Source organism: Anser brachyrhynchus, assembly GCF_964034855.1.
Source record: "Anser brachyrhynchus genome assembly, chromosome: W".
In the NCBI taxonomy this organism is placed as follows: Eukaryota; Metazoa; Chordata; class Aves; order Anseriformes; family Anatidae; genus Anser; species Anser brachyrhynchus.
In genome coordinates, this window is record NC_137704.1 from 2735652 (window position 1) to 2744136 (window position 8485).

Sequence of the window (8485 nt, forward strand, 5' to 3'; positions counted from 1 at the left end):
TGGCCAGTGCGAAAGTCTAATGGTGAGTGGAGACTAACAGTGGACTATCGTGGCCTGAACGAAGTCACGCCACCACTGAGTGCTGCAGTGCCGGACATGCTAGAACTCCAGTATGAACTGGAATCAAAGGCAGCCAAGTGGTATGCCACAATTGATATCGCTAATGCATTCTTCTCCATCCCTCTAGCAGCAGAGTGCAGGCCACAGTTTGCTTTCACTTGGAGGGGAGTCCAATATACTTGGAATCGGCTGCCCCAGGGGTGGAAACACAGCCCTACCATTTGCCATGGACTGATCCAGTCTGCGCTGGAGCAGGGGGAAGCTCCTGAACACCTGCAGTACATCGATGACATCATTGTGTGGGGTGACACTGCAGAAGAAGTTTTCGAGAAAGGGAAGAAAATAGTCCAAATCCTTCTGAAGGCCGGTTTTGCCATAAAACAGAATAAAGTTAAAGGACCTGCACGAGAGATCCAGTTTTTAGGAAAAAAATGGCAAGATGGACGTCGTCAAATCCCAATGGATGTGATCAACAAAATAACAGCTATGTCTCCACCAACTAGCAAAAAAGAAACACAAACTTTCCTAGGTGTCGTGGGGTTTTGGAGAATGCATATTCCAAATTACAGTCTGGTTGTAAACCCGCTCTACCAAGTAACCCGTAAGAAGAATGCTTTTGAATGCTAAACAATATATAGGGGTGGCTGGCCGGGGTGGGGGGGCTGGCTGCTCGGGGATAGGCTGGGCATCGGTCAGCGGGTGGTGAGCAATTGCATTGTGCATCACTTGTTTTCTTACACATTATTATTATTAATACTATTATCATTATCACTATTATTATTATTATTGTTATTATTATATTCCGGTCTTAATAAACTGTCTTTATCTCAACTCACCGGCTTCACTTTCCCGTTTCTCTCCCCCATCCCAGAGAGGGAGGGGGGAGGGGGAGCGAATGGCTGTGTGGTGTTTAGCTGCCAGCCGGGTTAAACCACAACAGAGGGGCAGCCAGAGCCCCCCAGCTAGGCAGCACTCAGTGCCTGCCTCTCCCAGGGATGGGGTTACAAAGTTTGTTAAAGATGGAATTAGTATGCCTGGCCGTTTTTCTCTGTATTTTAGTTTGTGTTAATAGTGCTTTCTTAATTTGTGTTACTCTGCTTTCTTAATTTCTGTTAATCGCGCCTTCTTAATTTGTGTTAAACCTGCTTTCTTAATTTGTGTTAATCGAGCTCTTTTATGTTAATAAAGAAGGGGGAGTTGTAGGAGTGTGGCCATGGGGGTCGACAAGTCCCATGGTTGGTGATAACATCCGACTCTTAAAGATGAGGCCATCAGGAAAGTAAAGAGTTGAGAGGGAACAAAGAAGGGTGATTCAGGAGACACCTTAAACAGGGACATGAAGAACAGGAACAGGGACAGGCTATCAGAACAGGGACAAACAAAAAACAGCGTATGGGAGGGTCTCGCTGGCATAGGTCGGACCCACAAACAAGGACTCCAGGAGTTGGAGGGGCAGCCAGAGCCCCCCGGCTGGGCAGCACTCAGTGCCTGCCATGCCCAGGGATGGTTTTACAAAGATTGTTAAAGATAGACTTAGTATGCCTGGCAGTTTTTCTCTGTGTTTTAGTTTGTGTTGATCCTGCCTTCTTAATATGTGTTAATAGCGCTTTCTTAAGTTAATAAAGAAGGGGAAGATGTGGGAGTGTGGCCATGGGGGTCGACAAGCCCCATGGTTGGTAATAACATCCGACTCTTAAGGATGAGACCATCAGGAATTTAAAGAGTTGAGAGGGAACAAAGAAGGGTGATTCAGGTGACACCTTCTTGTCTGGGGTGGCTTGTTCTCCAGCCATTAAAGCATGGAAGTGGCTGGGTGTTTTCTGTTGCCGGGCAAAGTTGTTGACCAATGACTAGTTAGTGGAAAGGTACTGCTGTGAGGCGGAAGTTATAGGAAGGGAGCCTTTCCTGAATAAGGGATAGAATGAAGTTGTGCCCTCACTCTGAGAGATGAAGTTATGCCTTCAGTAAGAGAGAGTTCAAGTTATGTCATCAATAAAGAGGTAGCAGTTACAGATCCTGAAAGAACCCCGTTTTCCGTGCGGTCTTTACGCCACAAATCGCCCCCCAACAGGGACAAGAAAACAAACAGGGACAAGAAGAAAACAAACAGGGACATGAAGAACAGGAACAGGGACAGGCTAACAGAACAGGGACAAAAACAAAAAAGGAATGAATAGGGACAGGCAAACGGAACAGGGACGAACAAAAAACAGCATATGGGAGGGTCTCGCTGGCATAGGCAGGACCCACAAACAAGGACTCCAGGAGTTGGAGGGGCAGCCAGAGCCCCCCAGCTGGGCAGCACTCAGTGCCTGCCTCTCCCAGGGATGGGGTTACAAAGTTTGTTAAAGATGGAATTAGTATGCCTGGCAGTTTTTCTCTGTGTTTTAGTTTGTGTTGATCCTGCCTTCTTAATTTGTGTTAATCGCGCTTTCTTATGTTAATAAAGAAGGGGAAGATGTGGGAGTGTGGTCATGGGGGTCGACAAGCCCCATGGTTTGTGATCACATCCGACTATTAAAGTAGAGACCATCAGGAAAGTAAAGCCTTGAGAGGGAACAAGGAAGGGTGATTCAGGAGACACCTTAAGCAGGGACATGAAGAACAGGAACAGGGATAGTCTAACAGAACAGGGACAAAAACAAAAAAGGAATAGGGACAGGCTATCAGAACAGGGACAAACAAAAAACAGCGTATGGGAGGGTCTCGCTGGCATAGGCAGGACCCACAAACCAGGACTCCAGGAGTTGGAGGGGCAGCCAGAGCCCCCCAGCTGGGCAGCACTCAGTGCCTGCCTCTCCCAGGGATGGGGTTACAAAGTTTGTTAAAGATGGAATTTGTATGCCTGGCCGTTTTTCTCTGTATTTTAGTTTGTGTTAATAGTGCTTTCTTAATTAGTTTTACTCTTGCTTTCTTAATTTCTGTTAATCGTGCCTTCTTAATTTGTGTTAAACCTGCTTTCTTAATTTGTGTTAATCGAGCTCTTTTATGTTAATAAAGAAGGGGGAGTTGTGGGAGCATGGCCATGGGGGTCGACAAGTCCCATGGTTGGTGATAACATGCGACTCTTAAAGATGAGGCCATCAGGAAAGTAAAGAGTTGAGAGGGAACAAAGAAGGGTGATTCAGGAGACACCTTAAACAGGGACATGAAGAACAGGAACAGGGACAGGCTAACAGAGCAGGGAGAAACAAAAAACAGCATATGGGAGGGTCCCACTGGCATATGCTTGACCCACAAACAAGGACTCCAGGAGTTGGAGGGGCAGCCAGAGTCCCCCGGCTGGGCAGCACTCAGTGCCTGCCTCTCCAACGGCTGGTTTTACAAAGGTTGTTAAAGATAGACTTACTATGCCTGGCAGTTTTTCTCTGTGTTTTACTTTGTGTTGATCCTGCCTTCTTAATTTGTGTTAATCGCGCTATCTTATTTTAATAAAGAAGGGGAAGATGTGGGAGTGTGGCCATGGGGGTTGACAAGCCCCATGGTTGGTGATCACATCCCACTATTAAAGTAGAGACCATCAGGAAAGTAAAGCCTTGAGAGGGAACAAAGAAGGGTGATTCAGGAGACACCTTAACCAGGGACATGAAGAACAGGAACAGGGACAGGCTAACAGAACAGGGACAAAACAAAAAAAGAATTAATAGGGACATGCTATCAGAACAGCGACAAACAAAAAACAGCGTATGGGAGGGTCTCGCTGGCATAGGCAGGACCCACAAACAAGGACTCCAGGGAAAGGTACTGCTGTGAGGCGGAAATTATAGGAAGGGAGCCTTTCCTGAATAAGGGATAGAATGAAGTTGTGCCCTCACTCTGAGAGATGAAGTTATGCCCTCAGTAAGAGAGAGTTCAAGTTATGTCGTCAATAAAGAGGTAGCAGTTACAGATCCTGAAAGAACCCCGTTGTCCGTGCGGTCTTTACGCCACAAATCGCCCCCCAACAGGGACATGAAAACGAACAGGGACGAGAAGAAAACAAACAGGGACATGAAGAAGAGGAACAGGGACAGGCTAACAGAACAGGGGCAAAAACAAAAAAGGAATGAATAGGGACAGGCAAACGGAACAGGGACCAAAACAGAAAAGGAATGAATAGGTACAGGCTAACAGAACAGGGACGAACAAAAAGAGTGTATGGGAGGGTCACGCTGGCTTACGCAGGACCCACAAACAAGGACTCCAGGAGTTGGAGGGGCAGCCAGAGCCCCCCGGCTGGGCAGCACTCAGTGCCTGCCACTCCCAGGGATGGGGTTGCAAAGTTTGTTAAAGATAGTCTTAGTATGCCTGGCAGCTTTTCTCTGTGTTTTAGTTTGTGTTGATCCTGCCTTCTTAATTTGTGTTAATTGCGCTTTCTTATGTTAATAAAGAAGGAGGAGATGTGGGAGTGTGGCCATGGGGGTCGACAAGCCCCATGGTTGGTGATCACATCCGACTCTTAAAGATGAGGCCATCAGGAAAGTAAAGAGTTGAGAGGGAACAAAGAAGGGTGATTCAGAAGACACCTTAAGCAGGGACATGAAGAACAGGAACAGGGGCAGGCTAACAGAGCAGGAGGAAACAAAAAACAGCATATGGGAGGGTCCCACTGGCATATGCTGGACCCACAAACAAGGACTCCAGGAGTTGGAGGGGCAGCCAGAGCCCCCCGGCTGGGCAGCACTCAGTGCCTGCCTCTCCCAGGGTTGGTTTTACAAAGGTTGTTAAACATAGACTTAGTATGCCTGGCAGTTTTTCTCTGTGTTTTAGTTTGAGTTGATCCTTCCTTCTTAATTTGTGTTAATCGCGCTTTCTTATGTTAATAAAGAAGGGGAAGATGTGTGAGTGTGGCCATGGGGGTCGACAAGCCCCATGGTTGGTAATAACATCCGACTCAAGGATGAGACCATCAGGAATTTAAAGAGTTGAGAGGGAACAAAGAAGGGTGATTCAGGTGACACCTTCTTGTCTGGGGTGGCTAGTTCTCCAGCCATTAAAGCATGGAAGTTGCTGGGTGTTTGCTGTTCCGGGCAAAGTTGTTGACCAATGACTAGTTAGTGGAAAGGTACTGCTGTGAGGCGGAAATTATAGGAAGGGAGCCTTTCCTGAATAAGGGATAGAATGAAGTTGTGCCCTCACTCTGAGAGATGAAGTTATGCCCTCAGTAAGAGAGAGTTCAAGTTATGTCGTCAATAAAGAGGTAGCAGTTACAGATCCTGAAAGAACCCCATTGTCCGTGCGGTCTTTACGCCACAAATCGCCCCCCAACAGGGACATGAAAACGAACAGGGACGAGAAGAAAACAAACAGGGACATGAAGAAGAGGAACAGGGACAGGCTAACAGAACAGGGGCAAAAACAAAAAAGGAATGAATAGGGACAGGCAAACGGAACAGGGACCAAAACAGAAAAGGAATGAATAGGTACAGGCTAACAGAACAGGGACGAACAAAAAGAGTGTATGGGAGGGTCACGCTGGCTTACGCAGGACCCCCAAACAAGGACTCCAGGAGTTGGAGGGGCAGCCAGAGCCCCCCGGCTGGGCAGCACTCAGTGCCTGCCACTCCCAGGGATGGGGTTGCAAAGTTTGTTAAAGATAGTCTTAGTATGCCTGGCAGCTTTTCTCTGTGTTTTAGTTTGTGTTGATCCTGCCTTCTTAATTTGTGTTAATTGCGCTTTCTTATGTTAATAAAGAAGGAGGAGATGTGGGAGTGTGGCCATGGGGGTCGACAAGCCCCATGGTTGGTGATCACATCCGACTCTTAAAGATGAGGCCATCAGGAAAGTAAAGAGTTGAGAGGGAACAAAGAAGGGTGATTCAGAAGACACATTAAGCAGGGACATGAAGAACAGGAACAGGGGCAGGCTAACAGAGCAGGAGGAAACAAAAAACAGCATATGGGAGGGTCCCACTGGCATAGGCAGGACCCACAAACAAGGACTCCAGGAGTTGGAGGGGCAGCCAGAGCCCCCCGGCTGGGCAGCACTCAGTGCCTGCCTCTCCCAGGGTTGGTTTTACAAAGGTTGTTAAACATAGACTTAGTATGCCTGGCAGTTTTTCTCTGTGTTTTAGTTTGAGTTGATCCTTCCTTCTTAATTTGTGTTAATCGCGCTTTCTTATGTTAATAAAGAAGGGGAAGATGTGTGAGTGTGGCCATGGGGGTCGACAAGCCCCATGGTTGGTAATAACATCCGACTCAAGGATGAGACCATCAGGAATTTAAAGAGTTGAGAGGGAACAAAGAAGGGTGATTCAGGTGACACCTTCTTGTCTGGGGTGGCTAGTTCTCCAGCCATTAAAGCATGGAAGTTGCTGGGTGTTTGCTGTTCCGGGCAAAGTTGTTGACCAATGACTAGTTAGTGGAAAGGTACTGCTGTGAGGCGGAAATTATAGGAAGGGAGCCTTTCCTGAATAAGGGATAGAATGAAGTTGTGCCCTCACTCTGAGAGATGAAGTTATGCCCTCAGTAAGAGAGAGTTCAAGTTATGTCGTCAATAAAGAGGTAGCAGTTACAGATCCTGAAAGAACCCCGTTGTCCGTGCGGTCTTTACGCCACAAATCGCCCCCCAACAGGGACATGAAAACGAACAGGGACGAGAAGAAAACAAACAGGGACATGAAGAACAGGAACAGGGACAGGCTAACAGCACAGAGACAAAAAAAAGGAATGAATAGGGACAGGCAAACAGAACAGGGACAAAAACAGAAAAGGAATGAATAGGTACAGGCTAACAGAACAGGGACGAACAAAAAGAGGGTATGGGAGGGTCACGCTGGCTTACGCAGGACCCCCAAACAAGGACTCCAGGAGTTGGAGGGGCAGCCAGAGCCCCTCGGCTGGGCAGCACTCAGTGCCTGCCACTCCCAGGGATGGGGTTGCAAAGTTTGTTAAAGATAGTCTTAGTATGCCTGGCAGCTTTTCTCTGTGTTTTAGTTTGTGTTGATCCTGCCTTCTTAATTTGTGTTAATTGCGCTTTCTTATGTTAATAAAGAAGGGGGAGATGTGGGAGCCTGGCCATGGGGGTCGACAAGTCCCATGGTTGGTGATAACATCCGACTCTTAAAGATGAGGCCATCAGGAAAGTAAACCCTTGAGAGGGAACAAAGAAGGGTGATTCAGGAGACACCTTAAACAGGGACATGAAGAACAGGAACAGGGATAGTCTAACAGAGCAGGAGGAAACAAAAAACAGCATATGGGAGGGTCCCACTGGCATATGCTGGACCCACAAACAAGGACTCCAGGAGTTGGAGGGGCAGCCAGAGCCCCCCGGCTGGGCAGCACTCAGTGCCTGCCTCTCCCAGGGAGTGTTTTACGAAGATTGTTAAAGATAGACTTAGTATGCCTGGCAGTTTTTCTCTGTGTTTTAGTTTGTGTTGATCCTGCCTTCTTAATTTGTGTTAATCGCGCTTTCTTATGTTAATAAAGAAGGGGAAGATGTGGGAGTGTGGCCATGGGGGTCGACAAGCCCCATGGTTGGTGATAACATCCGACTATTAAAGTAGAGACCATCAGGAAAGTAAACCCTTGAGAGGGAACAAAGAAGGGTGATTCAGGAGACACCTTAAACAGGGACATGAAGGACAGGAACAGGGATAGTCTAACAGAACAGGGACGGAAACAAAAAAGGAATGAATAGGGACAGGAAAACGGAACAGGGACAAACAAAAAACAGCATATGGGAGGGTCTCGCTGGCATAGGCAGGACCCACAAACAAGGACTCCAGGAGTTGGAGGGTCAGCCAGAGCCCCCCGGCTGGGCAGCACTCAGTGCCTGCCTCTCCCACGGCTGGTTTTACAAAGATTGTTAAAGATAGACTTAGTATGCCTGGTAGTTTTTCTCTGTGTTTTAGTTTGTGCTGATCCTGCCTTCTTAATTTGTGTTAATCGCGCTTTCTTAAGTTAATAAAGAAGGGGAAGATGTGGGAGTGTGGCCATGGGGGTCGACAAGCCCCATGGTTGGTGATCACATCCGACTCTTAAGGATGAGACCATCAGGAAAGTAAAGCCCTGAGAGGGAACAAAGGGTGATTCAGGAGACACCTTAAGCAGGGACATGAAGAACAGGAACAGGGACAGGCTAACAGAACAGGGACAAACAAAAAAAAATTGTATGGGATGGTCCCGCTAGCATATGCACGACCCACAGACAAGGACTCCAGGAGTTGGAGGGGCAGCCAGAGCCCCCCGGCTGGGCAGCACTCAGTGCCTGCCTCTCCCAGGGATGGGGTTACAAAGTTTGTTAAAGATGGAATTAGTATGCCTGGCAGTTTTTCTCTGTATTTTAATTTGTGTTAATAGTGCTTTCTTAATTTGTGTTTCTCTTGTTTTTTAATTTCTGTTAATCGCGCCTTCTTAATTTGTGTTAAACCTGCTTTCTTAATTTGTGTTAATCGAGCTCTTTTATGTTAATAAAGAAGGGGGAGATGTGGGAGCCTGGCCAT